Genomic DNA, 20,595 nt, shown 5'->3' with positions numbered 1-20,595 from the left:
ATGCAGAACTGATGTACATGCCCTATCTGAAGTAAACCCAAGCTCACTGTGCCACATGCTCTAGGGATATAATCATCGCAACAATAATTAGAACATGTTGGAGGGATACATTACTAACTCACAGACTTCCCTTGCTTTGGAACAGGCTCCCAACCTACATTAAACGGAGTCCCTCACTGACACTCTTCCAGAGGAGCCTTGATGAGTGTATGTGAAACTGAACTTTCACACCATGGATCACTTCATCAGCTCTACTACACAGAGGCATGGGGAACTAACCCCAGGTGTGAGCTGCACACTCTGGCCATACTAATATATGCCTTCAGGCAGATAGCCTGTTACCTACCTATGTACCTATATATGTAGGGGGAACACAGTATAATAAGCCAAAAATGGATGGGCAGAGATGTGTCTAAGCGGGTGACCATGACAAGGAGCCATCCAGGACTGTCCCACCCAGCACACATCCCAATGGCACAAAAGACATGAGGTGCACATCTCACCCACTATACATAATAGCCACCAGTATCTGTAAGCATTACAGAGTATGCGGTGCATGTGCCTGCTGTACAACATAACTGTACAATGAAGTACACATCTACTATCTGTAGACATGTACCTGTCACATAGTCTACTACATACCTATGAACCTATCTTCATGAAGGCATATATTAGCCTAGGCAAGTTGTGCAGCTTTCACCACCCCATTGGTTAGTCTCCTAAGCCCTAGTTCTAATAGTTAGTACCCTAAGCCCCTATCTAGTGGGGCTGCTGTTGTGATCCTTGGCGTGAATTGTCTGTTTCCCATCCACTCACCAAGGTTCCTATTGAAGAGTGTCAGTGAGGGGCTCTGTCTTATGTACATTGGGACAGTAAGGCAAGTCTCTGGGATGGTACTCTATCCCTCCAGCATGTTGTATTCATTGTTGTGATGAGGTTCATATCCCTGGAGTGTATAGTGCAACTCAATTTTGTTTTCCTTAGATGGAGCATGTCCAACAGTTGTGTTGGACATGGCTCTGTATGTTAGGCAGTACGCAACAGAGAGCAGATTCAGTTTTTCCAGTTGTGTTGCATAACACAACTATTTGAGGCCAATAATCCTCTTGGTGAGGTACCTCTGTGGTCTCTCCAGCTGCTGGATGTGCCTAGTAGAGTACATCCAAAATGGTGCATTGTACTCAATGATGGGCCTGATGACCAGTAGAGGGCTACCACTACCTCTTTTGATCTTGATGCAAACCCTTTGTTGATTAGGTGGGCCACATAGGATTTCCTAACCACTATGGCAACATGGTTGTCAAAGGAAAGATGACTCTCTACTTGTGTCCCCAGATCCCTTATTACCTCGTCAGTTTTTAGGGGGTAACACCTATGTGGTAGTTTATGGGTACTTTTGTTTTTCCCAAAGGGGATTACTATGAATTATTTCACATTGAGCTTGAGGCCATGATTCTGACACCACGCAACTGTCTCATAGAGTCCCTTCTGGAGACTATTTGTGTCATCCGGGGAATCTATTATGGCACACACTTTACAGTTCCCATCACAACCCTCCTGTGTTGGCATGTACTTCTGAGAAGTATATACCAAATAGGAGGAGCCCCAGCACTGAACTCTGGGGGACACCAGTTGTTACTGGTTTAGAGTCTGACATGTAGCCAGCAACTCTTAATTTGTGGGATCTATCTGTGAGTCAGTTTGCAATCCATCTTGTGATGTATGGATTTATGCCCAGGTTGGTGAGTTCATCTATGATACCTGACTGGGGAATGGTGTCAAAGGCCTTGGCGAGGTATAGGTAGTCTGTGTGGAGCTCCTTTCAATCATCTGTAGCCTGTCGAACTGTCTCAAAGAAATCCACCGAGTTCAGGAGGTATGATCTGCCTTTGACAAAGCCATACTGGGTGTGCTCAACTTTGTGAAGGTTCCCAATGTCTTTATTGTTGAGTTCCATTATGATTGGCTCCATTGCCTTGCAGATCAGACTCGTCAGGTTCATAGAGCGGGAATGCCAAGGGTCTGTTGTGGCCCCACCCCTGTGGAGTGGGAAGAACATTGCTGTGCAACATTCTGTGGGTACATATCCTGTAGAGAAGATGTAGAGAGAGGTGTAGGTATCCTTGATGAATATGGATACATCGCCGCCCTATGTGTTATGATCCAGGTTCTGATGCCGGAAGGTATGAAATGAGTAGTATCCTGGTAGTGCTGGTGTGCTCTCTGGAGCCTTGAACTAGGTTTCTGTTATTGCACAGATATCCATATTCTCCATACTGAGGAGTGCCTCGAGTGTGTGCATTTGGAGGCTGTGACTTCTGGCATTGAGTAGCATTTAGCTCACTTTGTGGTTGTTTGTATTTGGTTACGGGGGTTGGCTTGTCCTTTGAGTCTTGCCTAAAAAAGTTAATATGGGGGACAGCAAGAGCCTTGGCCAGTATTTAGAAGCATAGGGATGACAGGTGCAAACCATCTCTAGCGAAGCAACGAGGTTTGTCTATCATGTCATCCCAGGCAGACAGAGACTGGATCCCCTGTGAATGACACCAGAAGCTTAGCCAATTGTTGAAGTTTATCATCTTTCTGTTATATTGCAGTATCATGTAGGTGAAGGTAGGATGCTACTCAAGGTCAGGGTCATACCAGCCTGGGCTACATGATCATAGAGCTACTATATACCTCTTGTCATGTTGTCCTGGGAGGTATGTTTCAGATCATTCACACTGACATGTACAAAGACCGCGTCATATATGTACCTGTTCTGGAGTGATGTAAGTGCTTGTGTTATATGGCGGATCATAGCACCTGACAGACAACTTGACAGTAACCTTCCCCTTGTCCAGCCTAGTGAGTCGAACATCTGTGTGCCTGACTATGGAGTCACCTATTACTAGTGTGTTAGGTATGTTGTTTTGCCTTAGGGCCTGTTGTGAGACACACTGCTTTGGAGTATTATGTGTTTTCTTGCGTGTGCTTGGAGGTGCATGTTGCTTGCTTGTCTGCTTAGGAGGGCACTTTTTCTCTTTTTCAGATTAATATTTGTATTCTCCGAGTATGTTAATGTGTATTTATGTGAGTGTTTTGCTGGTGCTTATATTGTAGGTCTATGTGAGATTGTTGATGTCGTGCTTGTATGACCCTACTCCTCCTGACTGTATTTTCCAGTATTGGGTTGACAGAGCTTAGTCTCCAGTTTGACCCTGTGTATGCCAGCATGTGGTGCATCAACCCATATATGATACGGTTCTGGCCTATGCATACAGTACACTCACAACACACCTAGTATGATAAGCCTGCTGAGGTTAGCAAATGTGAAAAAAACCTTTGGGCAAACTGTCAGCGAGCAGTGTCTGTATTGCATCTTGTAACTCCATATTGCTTGCTGAAGTGTAAAAAAGTACTTAGTTTGGATTAAGAACCCCGCACTTGCCAACTGTGTGTGTGTGTGTGTGTGTGTGTGTGTGTGTCTCCCTGGGAAGAGAGAGCAACCTTTTTTTGGAGACTACTCACACCCCTTAAAAGTGATTTATTCATCTTTGTCAAGTCTGATGATGTCACCATTCTACAAATACACCTGTGGGAAGGTGAAATCCCAGTAATGTGTGTAGCGCGTTGTGTGAATGCGTACTGCTGTCGTATCATAATGTAGTTAGGTAGGAGTTGAATCCCGCACTTGCTAACTGTGTGTGTGTGTGTGTGTGTGTGTGTGTGTGTGTGTGTGTGTGTGTGTGTGTGTGTGTGTGTGTGTGTGTGTTCCAGTTGTGTCCAGGTGTGTGACTGTGTTACACCGTTGGTCAATGTGGAGTGGGTTTTGATTTTTCTAGTGTATTACATATCACAATGACAACTGTATGTGCATAACACATGTAAGGTAGCTGTGGGGCAAAGCCATATACATACATGTGACCTCAATTTTTTCATAGGTGGGTACTATGCTTTCTCCATGAAAGCAGATCTGTTAGCCTTGCCAGAGCGTGCTGGCGCTTTCCAGACCTTAGGTTACTTCTGTATGCTTGTGACAAGCTTAGCCACTGCAGTGATCCCTGGGCTATGTCTTCTGTTCCACATCCACTCATCACAGTTTCTATTGAAGAGTGTGAGTGAGGGTTTATGCTTGAGGTATAGTTGAATCCTCTTCCAAAGCAAGCAAAGTCTGGCAAAGACGACTAATCATTATAGGTGTGCAACAACCTCTGTTGATCTGCATGCAAACCCTTTATTGCTTATGTGCTCCACAGAGGGATTTTCAAAACCCTTTGGTAATGTGATTGTCAGAGGGGAGATGACTAAACACATGGCTCTATGTATACATTAGTACCTGTTCCACGTTTTGGGGGCTACTACCTATGTGGTTCTCTGGGGATACTTTGTTTTCTGAAAGTGGATAACTATGCTTTCTCTGGCTTATAGCTTTACAGCATGATTTTGACAACAGGTATCTGTCTCTATGATACCCTTTTGGAGGATGTGTGTGTCATCTGGCGAATAAAGTATAGCCCACAGTATACATTTTCATCAGACATGGGCAGACATATCCCTACTGTGTTTGCTTGTACCTAAGAAAACTATATGCCAAACAGAAGTGGTCCCAGGACTGAGTGCAGGTGAATACCACTTGTTACTAGCATAGAATTGTACATGGAGGCTGCACATGTTACTGTGTGTCCTACATCTGTGCGTCAGTTTATCTAACAGTCGTTTATGGTCAGTCTGTTGAGGTTATGTATAATACCAGAATGTAGGATGGGTATGAATTGCTGGGTGAGCTATAGCTTGGCTGTGTGGACTTCCCCTTCCTCGCCTATAGCCTTGTTAACTGGCTTGAAGTCTACTAGGTGCAGGAGCCATGATCTGGCCTTTAGGGAACCTAAGTGGGTTTGGTGCAGTGTTTGCAGGTCCATAATGTCTCTGTTAATGATTTCCATAATGCTGTGCTCCATAGCCTTCCAGGTAACATTTGTCTGGCTTATAGGGTGAGAGTTTTCAGGATCTGTTGTAGCTCTACCCTTAATCTATTTATGTTAACATTTGCACTGGGTGTGATGAGGGTGGACAGGATTATGAATAAGTATATTAGAGGGTCAGCCCAGGTTTGAAGGTTAGTAGACCAAGCCAGATAGGCAGGATTACGTTGGTTTGTACATGTGCTGAGGAGGGATGCAGAGTATATTGTGAAAAAGATGCTAAGGATGAAGCTGCCAGGTAACAGGAAAAGAGGAATGCTTAAGAGGAGGTTTATGGATGTGGTGAGAGAGGACATGCAGGTGGATGGTGTGACAGCGCAAGATGCAGAGGGCAGGAAGAAATGGAAACAGATGATCTACTGTGGCGACCCCTAATGGGAGCATCCGAAGAAGAAGAAGTTGTAACTCAACCCTTGTGGACTGTGAACACCATTACTGCGCATCATTCCACAAGTATGTAACCTGTGCAAAGGCTGCTTCTGAACAGAGTGTGTAGATGAGTGGTTACTTCATATGTCAGCTTGTGTATGACACAGCCAGGGACACTGTCCAGTACCATTGCCACTGTGGTTTGGACTTTGGTAAAGAGATGTTTTTAACTAGAGTGTCTGTGAATCATCAGGTTTTACATTCTTCATGTCTGGAAATGTGGCCCTTGTGTAATAACAGGGTGGTGAAATCTGAATTCAAACTGTCTGACAACATATTGGTAATGTCATTCAGATAAGTGTACTTTGTGACCATTTACATTAACTCTCACCCAATCTGAAATTTCCCCAATAGATTATAAACAACACTAAAGAAAGCTTTAGTGTTGTCTTTGGAATTTTTGCCAATTTGTATTTTGAAGCTTGCCTTGTATGATTAATGAGGGCTTGTATTTTCCCAATGATACTGACCAGAGAGGTTATCCCTTCTTGGTATGTAACTCTTTTTGGTACAACTTCACACCTTCGATTATATATTTAGTTTATGGCAGGGGTTCATGAGACTAATGCACTTTTACTGGATAAGTGAGTATTTTTTGTGCTTGTGATAGCACGGTCCATGCAGCCCTGTAGGTGAACAGTGTGCATTACTAAAGGATTATGCAGATGGGACAGTGTTAACCTTAGTAATGCAAATCAATGACAGATAGCAACAACAGCATCACCTACAGCACTGTGTCAACCCGTGTCATACACACACACACACACACATGCATACTCAAGTTCTAAAATGTGTGAAGTACAATGCATACTGGCCACCAATAGAAACTATGGAGTGTTAATACTGGCCAATACAGGACATGTCACCCTGCCCATGTGTCCAGTATGCATGTACATGCAGACAGTGCACCTCCACCATGTTCACAAATGGACACCTGCAAACCTGTGTTGTACACACCCCACACTTACTGTCCACTTTATAACGCAAGCTTACACAACTACACACATCAGTTAAGTGGCACATGGGCAAACAAAACTCAATTGGAGTAAACACTGGTGAAAACAATACAACATTGCTAATTACAGCTTTAATGTATCATGCCTGCTCAGCTACACCTTTAAGGATATCATTACACTTTACTGCTGACAACATGCTACACATCCAACCATTGCTATACTTTATTAAAGTCACCCTGTGCATCAGCACCATGTTAGCCTGTTCCTGCATCAATGTTTCAGATGACAGGAGGTGGCACAGGTTTCATCATATGCGCAGGGTGTGTTGTTGGTTTGCCAGAGGCCTACACCGAGCCATACAATCAACATGTGGGAGTGTGTATGTGTGTGAGGGCCATATGTACTGTTATGGGCCAATGTTGATGTTATGTGTGCGGGTATGTGTTTGCCTAGATTTCTGGTTTATGTGTGTGTGTGTGCATGCACACAGTTCCACCATGTGGCTGCGATATATGTGTTTGTGAGACAGCTACAGACTGTACCTGGCAGGCTTTACAGATCACTGTCTCTGGCCACGGATACGGAACCTGTGCCTGGCAGGGGTGTTGCAGACAGTATCAGGTACTAATCCAGACTGGGTACTATCCTCAGGGGTTGACAAATGTCCACTGGATCCAGGCTCCTGCTGGGACTGGCCAGAGCCATGTGCACGTGGTCTGCTAGGGCGGTCTATGGACAGGCTCCCCAACATTTCTGGGGCTGGTACTGGTGCTACGGGAGCGGCGGTGACTTGCTGGATGTCCACAGCGACCTCCAGCTGGTGATGTTGCTGGCATACTTCCACGTTGACGTCTCAACCATCCCGCAATGTCCTGACACATGGACATGACATTGTGGAGGACATCCAATGTCTCACCCCAACGTCTATCAATGACCTCAATGTAGTTATGTATGGCACCTGCTAGGTTATGGATACTGTCATTTACAGAGGTGTAATGAGCCCTCTGTGCCCTTAGCCCCTGTCTGGTGTACCACTTCATTCTTGTCTGTGCCTCCATGACATCCTGGAACGTGCGTGTGGTAGAAAGAGGTGTGGCTTGTCTGCCAGGGGCATGATAACCAGCGGTGCTCTGACAAGAACCCCTGAGCATCTGCCTGTGTGGTACCATTCCAGACATCTGGCTATGGCTGCTGTGTCCTGATACATGTGCCATAGATACCACACTGTCCTGGCCAGTGCCAATCGTACACTGTCCCTCAGCTAAGGGCAATGGTGATGACAGATATACAGGCAGTATGACTGTGTGCATGGATGGGGTGGAGACTTGTGTACTGTCAATTGGTGGCCCAGCAACAGACCCTGACAAATCTGCCTGTGGCTCAACACACATATCCTCATTATCACTGTCTGTCTCAGTGACATCAGGTTCCCTGCTGTACTGAACCAGTCCCACCTCGCCACCTGTGAGAGGAAAACAAACACATTTTAAGACCGGAACATGACTTCAGACCACATGCACACACACACAAAGCTCCACTTCTCCTGAAAGCAGACACACACAACATCAGCAATCACAGAACATAAGCTCCACTTCTCCTGAAAGCAGACACACACAACACCAGCAATCACAGAACATACACAATAGCAGGTGATGTTGGAGTACAGTATCACAAGCAAAACAGTCATATCACACCTGTCAGCATGCAGGACATGTGTTGCTGAACAGCATGCAGAGCAAGTGTGGTCAATCCTTGTTACTAACAGTATACATGGCTGTGATGCATGTGTTTTGTTATTAGGTGATGGCCCTCCCCCTGGAACACAGTGCGTACATGGACACAGCATTGCTGTGCAGGTATTGATAACCCTGTGTTCACCATAACTCACAGGTGTATATACCATTGCTGGATGTGTATCTGTGTTTTAGATAGGTATCCAATGCTGATTACAGTCTCTGTGTCTTTAGCAAATAATTGTGGACACGTTTTTAGCACATGCATGATGAGTATTCACACAACATCATCAGTGGTGCATGGATAACTGATGGAATACCATTCGGCCACATACCCAATGTACGGTACTTATGGTGAGTGTAGATCATATTGTGGACATGCCAGTCTCATCCATGACATGGCATGCTAAAACACAACTGCATATTTAAACACTACACATACCCAATATGTGTCATATGACCTAGCCACTCAATAGCATCACAAGACATATATGTGCAGATGTGCAAATGGTGATTGGTATGCGTACTGTTTAGAGGTACATATGTGTGCAAACACGCATCATTATGGTGTGCAGCAATGACAGCTATGTGTAGTACTGTGGTTACAATAACTGGATGGAGTATAGTACCATAGGCCATCATTATGAGGCATCAGGTGGTCACTCAAGGCTACAAATGTTCACAAACCAACGCAAATCATGCTGTTACGGAACTGTACTACCTTGGCTAAATTCACCATTTCACAACCAGTTGTTATGTGATTTTGTAAGAAGGCCAATAAGGAGCATTCCCTGACATGAATGTGTAGTGTGTTGCAGAGTGTTTAAATGACCCAGGATAGGCCTATTGTGTGTAATGTATGGATGAGATTTTGGATACTGGAGTGTGTCTTTACAGAGGGTTTGGGAATCCTTTATGTGTAGCATGTTAAAATGCTCTGTGTATGACATAGATGTGTATGTTATGTAGATGTTGAGTATCAACTGTGCCTATCCAGTGGTCACTACAGTCTAGCCATATTTGTTTAAGATGGTCTGGGTATTGCATATGCTTGAGGATGCTAATCACATTAGTGAGATGTGCGTGCTCTTACACCAAACATGCACAGCATGCATTATGGTTAGGTGTGTTATGTGTGTACATGGCCTACACCTTAACTATGACATGCACTTTTTATTTCCAATAATAAATGTAGAACACACTCACCAGCATCTGTCCGCTGCCTTGACGTCACCCCAGAGGTACCTACATAGAGATGAGACAGTTTGTCAGTGGCCAAAACTGTGACATTGCTACTGTCTGTTTGCAATCTTACAGTAGAACAACAGTTTACATGCACAGGGCTACAGATCATGTTCCAAATGATCAGTATTGCACAGCAACAGGCTCCACATCTTTGAACGACACACTCCACATCTCGCATATGCATGATCTACCAATACAGATTACAGTAGTCTACAGATATGCCATGTTACCTACATGCTCCATGTGTGCTTGCTGGGTAGCTCCAACCTCCTTCATGGTGTATGTCTGCTGCTGTTATTGTTGGGCAGGTGCCACCAGGTTCATGAGCAGCTCCTCCACTCTGGTGAGGGGGGGATGGATGCTAACACCACCCTCTGTTGCAAGCTGTTCCGTACACACAGCAGCGGCACGCTGACGGACATGTTGGAGAAGATCACTGCAGTGGTGGCGTACCTGCTCATATGTGCAGTTATGGAGGCCTACCTCATTGACCCCGCGGACAAGATCTTGCCACATTGCAGTATGCTCCTGCTGGTCCTGGCTGGTTCATGAAAAGAGTAAATGTTAGTGCTGAATCATAATGCTAGTGATGATATCTTCATCCCTACTGTAGGTTGGGTTCCTGTGGTGGGCCATGATCCCTGGAAGACATAAATACAAAAATATGTCTGAGCAAGTCATATGGCACATTTAACATTATACAGTACAGATATCACTGAACTGCTATATAGATATATGTGTATATATATATATATATATATATATATATATATATATATATATATTTACATACATAATACAATATGTTGTATCTGAGCACAGATTACAATAATTACTCACACACATACACCTACATGTTGGAGTATATTTTCTGTAGTGTTGTATGATTGTACTGGATGTTATGTTTGTGAATACATAAATGATATGTATATCTGAGATAGCTTAGTGGCAAATCACGTATGCTGTGATGTGAATGGTTGTGGGCTTTTTCCTACTAAATGCTTTTTATTTTGTTACTAGCCAAAACAAAGATCAGGGGCTACAGACTGAATAAGTCGCATTTCTGCAGTTGCAAGTGGGTTTTCAGAAGGGTAAGCACAGCTTATGAAAGTTTAGCAACATATAAGCTAACCGAGAGTGAAACACTAACTGCCACTTCTCACTGCTCACCCCACAACTGCTTGAAAGTGCCTTGCTCACTCTCTATCCAATGAACCATATTCTGCACAGCAACAAAATAAAATCACTATATAAGACTATAAAAGAGTACCTGGCACACTGTATGCAACACGATGCACCACCTAGCCACAGCAGATATACATCAAGCTGATGTGTAATGAAATATATCATCCATCACAATCAGTGTAAGGTCCAGTAAATGTTTTAATATTATACCACACAACTTGTTAATGCCAAACCTGTGGCCAAAATATGTGCACAATTGGGAATATAGGTCACATACTGCTGTAGTACACTATGAATGTTGCTAGATACACAGTTATATGTATTACCACACATGTCAAAGGACATGTTACAGACATACCCACACACACGTCAGACATAATTACAGGACACAAAGGTATGACAACCCAGATAAGCTTTCAGTGTGTACTACAGTACTGTGTGTCCGTGCTTACACAACCTTAATTTTGAGAAATGTAATCTGTGATGAATACAGGGACCACACAAAACAGTTGATGCAAGCAATGTGGACATACACCATACTTTGCTGTACAGGCCCAGAGCTACAGTTAGTACTACAGTACACACAGGATTTGCTTTCACGATCGGTACCAATCAATAATCATAGATGTAGTGCATTAGCCTCCAGTGACACACCCTAGTTAAAACCAAGGGACTTAATCACACTGTATGCAATAGCACTTGTTCTGCCTAGCAACAGAATACACTGCTTTTGCTAGGATCAAAGCAAGGACCCAGAATACCATAAATTAAATAGTTTCCCAGTAAACTATCCCACAGATACATATCTTTGACGTATTCATAAACATATTGACCATCACAGTCAGTCAACAGTACAGAGAATCTATTGCAACAAGTAGATGTAGGTGTGTATGAATATATATGTATATGTGTGTGTGATATATGTGTATGTGTGTATATATATATGTGTGTGTATGTATGTATGTATATATATATATATATATATATATATATATATATATATATACGTATACAATTCACCTTTCATAGTGAGAATATCAATTATACAAAGGATGTAAGGTGTACAGTAATGTAATAACTTTGCACAGTCTTGGGATAAATACATTGATTGTGTTCACAGCCCAGGTAGCTTTAGCAGGCCTTACTGGCTTCAACATTGCAAACTGAACGAACCACCCACAGTGTTTAACCACCACATGTCATATACCAGCACTGTATGTTGTCTTGTTTGTCACACACTAAAACCTACATACAAATATGCGCATACTAACCTTCACCAACCTATATATCCCCCCTTTGCAAACAGTTGCAATATGTCCCCTGCTCTATGCACATATACAGATGTGAATATATATGACACATATATATTTCTCTGTATGTGTGTGGCATACACACAACATGGTCCACACTGTTGTAGTCCCTGGACCTCGAGCTGAACTGTTGGGCCTTGCTGCAACACAAACAGGTGTCACATATGAGCACAGACTAACATTAGGGGGTATATATGGCAACAGATGCTAGATAAGCATACTAGACTGCTACAGCACTTGCCAGTGCTAAGCTACACTTTAATATGACTATCATGCATGTGTTGTTTTGTCACACCCATGTTTATATAATGTCAGCGCTAATCCCCCCAACAGCCATTGGCCACACTACTATACAGAACACAGATAACATGGATCAGATCTTTGACATTTAATGCTGAGCTACACATTTCACAGGTATGTCCCACTGCCCACAGGTACAAACAGTATTGTCCATAGCAGTAGTTAAGCAGAATATCTGTGCAGAAAGAACTACCACTGCCACATATGAATGTTTCACATTATGTAGACTATTCTTCAATAACATCTACTACATGCCAGTAAATACATATGTGTCACATACCTTTCCTTTGTATAATTTGGTAATATTTCTTTTTCCTTTTCTCTCTCTCTGTGTCTCTCTCTCTGTCAGTCTCTGCAGTAGAGTGATTGAGTTTGTTGGAATAGATTGCAGCCTGCTTTTATAGGAATTGCACATGAGCATGTGATGGCCTCTGCACCAATTAGTGCCCACCATTTGCTAATTGCATGCAGCCTGCTGTGTAGTAATTGAAGTAATCACGGTCATAGCAACCCAGTATTATAAATTGCTGACTCGTGTAGGTGTGGCCCTTTTAGCTTTCCAAGATGGAGATCATCCTTGTTTGGTGTGGACATCATTGCTTAAAACAGAAGGTTGGAATAGTTCTTGTATCGGAAGCCAGGGGTGTAGCCAGAGATTTACATTTTGTACTCAGACCTAATGTTGCTGCTTCCAGTACCCACTTGTCATTGTAAAAATGTATTCACCCCTCAAAATGCTACCCCAAGATGCATGGAAAGATGTACTTTCTTTTCAACTGCTACAATTCACTGCCATACAAAGCTAGTTATAGAGATGTATTCCTTTAGCACAAAAATTGTTTGTAAACTGCTATACTGTGAATATTCATTTACACAGTTCTAAACATTTTGTGTTTTTTTAGTGTTGACATCAGCATGAGCTGCTCAGAAAAAACGGGACTCATTTCAGTACAGTGAGCATGCTTACCTACGTCCTTGGTAGACCCTGCACACACAGGTAAATTCTACATTTGAGTACGTTTGCAGAAGTACAGAGAGCGTAAGTAGTATTGTGTGCATTTTATCTTGCTGGACTTACAAGGTTGGTGTGTACATGTTACTTTATCAAGGAATGTGTACATGTTACTTTCTCAAGGAATGTAGTCTGACTGCGTAACTCCCAACTGTGGACCTATCCACATGATAGCCAGAGATTGTCTGTGCACCACACAGGTCTTTTCACCAATAGAGCAATGGCATTCTTACAGTTGGTTGCTACCAGTACATGGCTACATCCATTTGTATTTCAGTGTTTTATTCCTACATAAGGATATGTTTCCAAAACTCCTTCCAAAGCTATTTGCACAGTGTGTAACAGCAGAAAGGCTAATATGCCTCTGTGTTTCTGCCTCTGCTCTAAACAGATATGCTAGTGTTTGTCCTGCTGTGATACTGTGTGGGGTTGTAAGGTGATGGTGTAACATTATTTCCTGCTAGAATGGCTGCTTCTCTTATCACAGTCATGTAATGTAATCCCACAACAACTGTTGGTCAACATCCACAGAACAAGTTGTGTGGTATGTTATTCCTAATTTTCCTTTACATTCACTCATTCTGATGCATGGTATAATTATTTGCATGGTATAATTATTTAAGCACCAACTTAATGTATATATACCGTGGCTTAGTGGTACTTCATGTTGTGTAGTGTGTGCAAGGTCCGGGGTTCGAGACTTACAGAGGTGTTTTATTTTGTTCCTGAGCAGAACAAGGGCCCTCACATACAGAGTGACTAAGGCACTTTTAAACAGTTGTGAGCGAGTTTGCGCAATGCCTCGCATTGCTTAGCCAAGCGCAAACAAGCGCAAACCCGCTCACTACTGCTTAATAGTGCTTACTCCCGCTCACCCCTGCGCTAATTTCTTTGAAAGAAAAGAAAAATGGGGAGATAGGAAAGTGGTGAAAAAGGGGCACAAAGAGGGAAAGACAGTATGGAAAATAGCTCGGAATGTGCAGGACAGGTGTAGGGAAGGTCCATAGCTGCCCATTTCTTCAACAGCTGTGCATAAGCAATAAATTTGGAGGTAGATATGAACCCTTCAACCCCTGAGAGAGGGGTGTGGACAACAAAGTATGTTTTAATGCCAATTAAACAACATTTCATGTACAGAGTGAACATGTCTGCAAAATGGGCAGCTATGTATGGGGCGTAATTTTTTTTTTTTGGGTACAGATTGCCCTTTTTTCAGGTGAGAGTGGAATGTGAGGTAGGGGAAGTAGCTATATTTGGGGAGGTAGGTTGGGGAGGTAAACGGACAAGACGCATACAGGGGCGGTATATGACACGTGGGTGAACACCTTTGATGGGGAGGGATGTTTGGAAATCACAAGCCCATGAGCCCCCAGATGGAAACAGTGGGACTGAGGTCCCCACCCATGGGCAGTCACCACTGCCCCTTCACGGCCCAGAAGGTGGCTGTGCTGAGGGCTGTGTAGGAGGGGCAGACTGACCTGTGAGTTGTGCCACTCGGGCCTCATGCTAGCATAGAGGTGCTGCAACAGAACGTTCAATCTCTGTATGCACCACAGCCAGGACTGTACGAAGGGTGATAGGTGCCTCTCTGCCCATGCTTGCACAGGGGGCAGAGCCCCGTCCCCTACAGTGCTTCCACCCGAAGGTGGCACAGGGCCAACGGAGGAGGAGGTCCCAGGCTGGGCACTGGATCTGTTGGTGCCAGGTGCCATGGCCAGCTGAGGTGGGACAGGTGGGTCCACTGGGACTGGCCTCCCCATACAAAATATGTTTTGGAGAGTTTAATAAAGATATGGGTTAGTAACAGTCAACAGCATTCCCAGTTAGTTATAACAGCATGCAGAAGTATTCCCATTAACCCAACACACCAGATTTTCAACAGTTGAAAAGCAAGCATAACACATGCATATATAGAACAATAATGGACATTACAACAGCATGCAGGTTTAATTGATGGCAACAGGCCACCAATATTGTGGTATTTTAACAGGGCACATGCATAGAAATAAATGCAAATATTTATAAACCAGTAGGACATATGTCCCAACAATTGTTTTGAGATTAGACATACCAATTGTGTGGAATTGCATTTTTTATGCACATACAGTATGGTGGAAAAAGCTCAATTAACAACTTATATATTCTTCTAGTTTTCACTACGTTCCTATTAACTGCAGTTATATGTCCCTTACATGTATTATTACACTACCCAATGTCCTTATATTGTGTAATTGGATTTTGCTAGATCATTATATACATGAGCTGTATCTTGCATACAAACTGTCCAAGATGCAGATGTTACTGCAACATATTTTGAGAAATTGCTCACAAACACTACTGCTAAGATGGTACATGGACAGCTCTACTTTCATATAATTATCTAGATATGTTCAGGTGAAAGTATCATTTATATGTTAACAGCTCCCTACATTTCTGGCAGCACACTGACATTTCTGGGAAACATAATACCAAGCTACACATGTGCCAGATTAACCTGAACATGCTGGGCATGAGCCAATAGTTGAGGGCTGTAAATTTGCATAAAAGCTACTGGCACTCCCTTCATCCACATTATATGGGCCTACCCAAGTGTGGGTTGACACTGCTTAATACAACACTACTATTTGTAGAATGCAACAGTACAACAACATATCAAAGAAAATGACATAGACGCACTCCAGGAATTATACATTTATTAAAGGATTATTACACCTTTATTGGGTTAAAACACTTTTTGAAGGCTCTCTCATTTATTTTATATAACAGTACATGCAGAGTAATTACTAACCTGCCTCATGACGCAGCCTTTGCAGCGGGTCTATATTATAATACCGAAAATCCTTTTAAGCGAACGCGAAAACACTGACCTGTATTGCGTGAAACACGATTGTCGAACATAATAAACTGCAAAAACCAAAAAGTCGAAGTGTCATGGTTGGCCCATCTGCGGTACAGCTCCGTAAGGTAAGTGTGCGATAGTTATGGACCTTAGGGTTAGGGTGCGGGTTAAGGTAAGTGCATAGATAGGTAATGTATATAAGGTTTAGTGTAGGGTTAGAATTGGGGTTTTGTTAAATGTATGTGTGTGGATTAATTGTTTTGTTTTGGTATATCGCTGTAGGGTAAGTGTGAGATAGTTACGGACCTTAGGGTTAGGGTGCGGGTTAAGGTAAGTGCATAGATAGTAATGTATCTAAGGTTTAGTGTAGGGTTAGACGTAGGGTTTTGGTGCTTTACTTTAGGGTTAAAAGTAGGGTTTTGGTTAGTGTATGTATGTGGTTTATTTAGTTTGTTTGGGTAGGCAGTATGTAGTGGGAGGTGAAGTTGGCGGACTATAGGGTTTCGACTTTTTGTTTTTCGCGGTTTAGTACGTTCGGCATATTCACGTTTCTCGCAATATGTGTCTGTCTTTTCGTGTTCGCTTAAAGGGAGTTTTGCTGTTATAATATAGACCCCCTTTACAGCCTATCTTCATGGGCTTGCAGATTCATAGCCCGGTCACCTGCAGCTGTGAAGTAAATGCAGTGATATTGAGACATACCTATCCATAGTATAGATAAGCATGGCAATTTTTAACTACTTAATACAATGGCTACTTACTCAGTACTGGAGCATTAGGCATCCTATGGGATTCCTGGATTCACCGGTCCAGTTCATCCCCCCCTACGCCGCTTCAGGTCAGAATAATGATGCCTGACCTGCTCACCAGTCCAAGGAACACCAGTGGCACTGGTGAGATCATGGGCAAGACTGTTCCTGGCCTCCATTTTATATTTGGTACCCTGGTACTGGCCCTGCAGGAGTCTTTGCTCATGTTTGTGGATGAGGAACCAAACCATAATTTTGGACTCCTGGATGCCCCAGCATTGCGCTCTAAACAGAGTGCCTTCACCTACACCAGCCATGCCGACTGTAGAAGGAAGCTACAGCCAGTTATAGCAAGTATTCCCACCTGTGGAGATTAAATATGCCTCATTTCCCGCACTTATTTGTGGCCAGTTTTGGAAAAGCTCAGCTGTGGGCACGCCTGCTTAGCTGATGTTGGCAATGTTTAAAATCCCTTTGATATGTCTCTGTTGAAAGTACATGTTTGTGAAATGCTATCATGGCTTAGTGGTTAAGTACTGTGACTATAGTGCACAGTATCTGGAGTTCGAGCCCTGTCGCTCCTTTTTATTTTCCTGCTGAGCAGAACTGACTGCTTAAGGAACAGTAAAGCAGGTGTGAGCGTGTTTACCCGACTTTGCCCGACATTGAGCTGGTTAGCGCGGAGTTCAAAGGTAGTCAGCAGTAACATGCAGTGAACCTGTGTTACTCCTCCTTAGCATTACGCAGCTACGCGCAAATGTATTTAAATATGCTCAATACTGGTAACATGTGGTTAGTGCTTTATATTGCTTAAAATAAGGTACTCATGCCTCAGAATGCATAAACATTTCACCTTCATATATATAATTCATGCACTACTAAATTTAACATTTCAATGCTTTTTACAAACTTATACATAAAAAAATGTCAGGAAATGTTTTTGTATACAGATTTCCCACAGAAAATGGAACGTGCAGTAGTGGGACTCGAACCGGGAATGTCTCCTCTTTGTGCGAAAGCTCTAACCACTAAGCTATCGCTTTGTTGCTTAATTTGCATATATTTTTCTTGTTATCCTCTTCTGGTGTCTATGCTGCTGTAACTGTAGCTAAGCAATGGGCAAACCCGCGCAACTACGCGCAGCTATATTGGAAGATAAAAAAAAATATTTTTATTTTTTATTCTGTTAGTTGTTGAACATATGGGGGAGTGTAGTGTTACATTGTACACATATGAGCAGACTCGCTCATTTAAATGTGAAGTTGCGGCATTTCTTCATTGCAGGGGCGTGGATATTTGGACTGCTTGGCAGTCCGACACACCCCCTAAACTCGTCCACATTCCATGTAAGCTTTAGATTTGGAGCAGTGCATCCTCATTAATATGCATGGCACGCTGCCGTCATAATCTTACAATGGCGCTTCCATGCAAGACTAATCTAGTCTTGCACGGAAGATTAGTAAATCTGGGGGAGTTTGTCTGTTACAGTGTGCTTCTGTGATTTAACTCTTTTTTTTTTTTCTGCATCTGGAAAGATTTAACATTCCTGAACTAATAACTTTGAAGTTTAATTGAATATAAAAATGGTATTCCAGAAACACTGTTTTACCCAACCACACATTTGCTATCTTTACTATAGAAGTACTGTTTGACATATTTATACAGTTTACCTTTACTGATGTATTTAAGCTTTTCTGAGATTTACTGTCTGACTTAGCTAGACAGTGCATAGCAAAAATGAAACCTCACATAACTTTATGATTTGAAATTGCTTGAAGACTGTGTTCTGATGTCTCTCAGATTTTTTTTAAACTTTTTTTTTGTTTCTTGGCTGTGTGATGCCATAACACTGGTGCTCTGCTAAAGTTCTTTGAGACATACTTTGTATGAATGCTGCTGTTCTGTTGAAGGTCTGAATTGTTCTGAATGAACACTGGTGCACATAGTCGACTGCTGATAAGTTGCTGTGGAGTTTTGTTTGCCATTGGAAAAATTGTTAAAATTGTATAATACTGGAAATAACTGAAATGAGATGGGAATGAATGTCCTTTATCTCTCAGTTACTCTAACTTGTGCTGAACAGGTGCCAGTCTCTCTTTTATGGGCTAAGACTTCTTGTACCTTTCAAAATAAAGTCTGCAAACTAGTTTGGTTAAGAATGCTTTGTTAAGTACACTGAAGATATATGTCAACAATATCCACATAACATTATATTCTGGAATGCTGGATGACAGTAGCAGTGCTAATAAATATATCCAAAGGTTGTATGCATATTTAATATCTACTGAAACAGTCTTTTTCTCCTGAATAGTTTCATTGATATTGTTAAAAACTGAAAGGCTGCTAGCCCAGCTAGATAGAATTTTGTAGATTATTCTTATTATTATGTTGTTGTTGTTTTTGTTGTGTCTTTTGGCTTTTCCCGGTTAGGGGTCGCCACAGCGGAACTCTGGTCCGCTAATGATTGGCAGTAGATTTTTACGTGCCGAGTTGCCAGCTCTGACACACAGCCTTCAACGTAGGTACGCCCATTCACGCATGTCTCCACACAGAAGACGCTCTAGCTGAGAATCGAACAGGACAACATCTTACTGTAAGGCGAAACGCTACTGCAGCACCACAACTGCAGTAGCCCAGCTAGATAGAATTTTGTAGATAATTCTGTCATTGTAAATATTAATACAATCCATAGGCTGTTTTACAAATGTAAGAAAACCTCTGTTATATGTTCTGAACTTCAAAAATGTAACCACAGTGTACCCTGCTGGAAGAAAGCTGATAAAGTAAGGCATTTTATAACTGTTTGATCTCGGGGCTCGGAGACGGGATGTCTGGATGAAGGAATTCTTTCTGTTTCTTAGGACAAGTGTTAATTGCTAGATTTTATATGTATAATGTCTTTTATTGCTGTGGCTTCCTGACCAGGTGCAAGCTTACTAAGAAGTGTAAATTTAGAGTTTCTGGTAGCCTGGGAGCCAGAGAATGTCAAGAGTGATGTAATTTAAAATGAGTTGGCAATGATGTATTATCAATTTTAAGAGATCTCTGAGAGAAAGGGGGCATTTTCCATTTGTCTTCAGAACTGACAACATCACCAGCACTCTGCCTTTGCTGTGTATGCATGTATGTAAGTTTATATAGAACAGTATTGCTCTTTAGAGTTAGATATGAATTTAGTCTAGCTGTTTTCTATATTTGTTAGATTATCCAACACTGTTGTTTTAAAGTTTCCAGTGTCTGAACTCTTGACTAGCACTGTGTTGAATTGAGAAGATTTGTCTTGTGTTTTTATTATTTATTATTAAATATTTTTAAACCTTTCAGCTGTGGCTGTTTTGTGTAGAGATAATGTAAGATCTTAGAGTGCATTGCATGTTATTTGGTGATACTGTACCAGCCATTCCTAAATAGCCTTCAAGTCTCAGTCGTACTTACTATTTGGATAATAATATTGCACAGTAAAATTGGGCACCCTTTGGTAAAGGCCTTATTAGTAGCTGATAAATAGTGGTTGGTGGCAGTGAATTACTACCTTACAGTCTGGGCAGAAAGGGGGCACAGCTGGAGAACCTGTGCCAGGCTTCCCCAGAGGTGTCTATGTGTTTGTATCTAAACCATATCTTAGTGTGTGTGTGTCAGCTACTTAGGCAGGGACACAAAGCACTGGTTGAACAGTGGGTGCTGGAGGGTTTAGCTTGACCACTAGGCTGAGATCTGGACCCTATAGCTGTGCCAGTGGGGAGTCGTATTGGTGATCTGGAGGGAAAGGGAGAAACCAGCCCCAGACTGACTGTGATCTGTGTGTGTACTTTACTGTGTGTATATTTGTTATCCTCCTAATGTGCACACCCATCACTGGTGTTAATGGTGAGG

The 20,595-nt window shown here is 42.4% G+C and overlaps 1 protein-coding gene across 2 annotated transcripts in view; it reads left to right on the top strand.

Moving 5' to 3' along the window:
• FASTKD3 (FAST kinase domains 3) overlaps window positions 1–20,595 on the top strand; it is a 692,256-nt gene that overhangs the window by 29,918 nt on the left and 641,743 nt on the right. Inside the window, exon 2 of one of the 2 annotated variants that reach the window (XM_044064876.1) lies at window positions 13,025–13,119. The exons of the other annotated variant lie outside the window; for it this stretch is intronic. The gene's annotated coding sequence lies outside the window, so the exon portion shown is untranslated. The remainder of the gene's footprint in view (window positions 1–13,024; window positions 13,120–20,595) is intronic. 2 annotated transcript variants of the gene reach the window in all.

This window comes from Protopterus annectens, chromosome 3.part0 (assembly GCF_019279795.1).
Source record: "Protopterus annectens isolate FY-2018-M chromosome 3.part0, PAN1.0, whole genome shotgun sequence".
In the NCBI taxonomy this organism is placed as follows: domain Eukaryota; kingdom Metazoa; phylum Chordata; order Ceratodontiformes; family Protopteridae; genus Protopterus; species Protopterus annectens.
The sequence above is the reverse complement of the archived record's forward strand: the minus strand, read 5'-3'. Positions and strand labels throughout refer to the sequence as shown.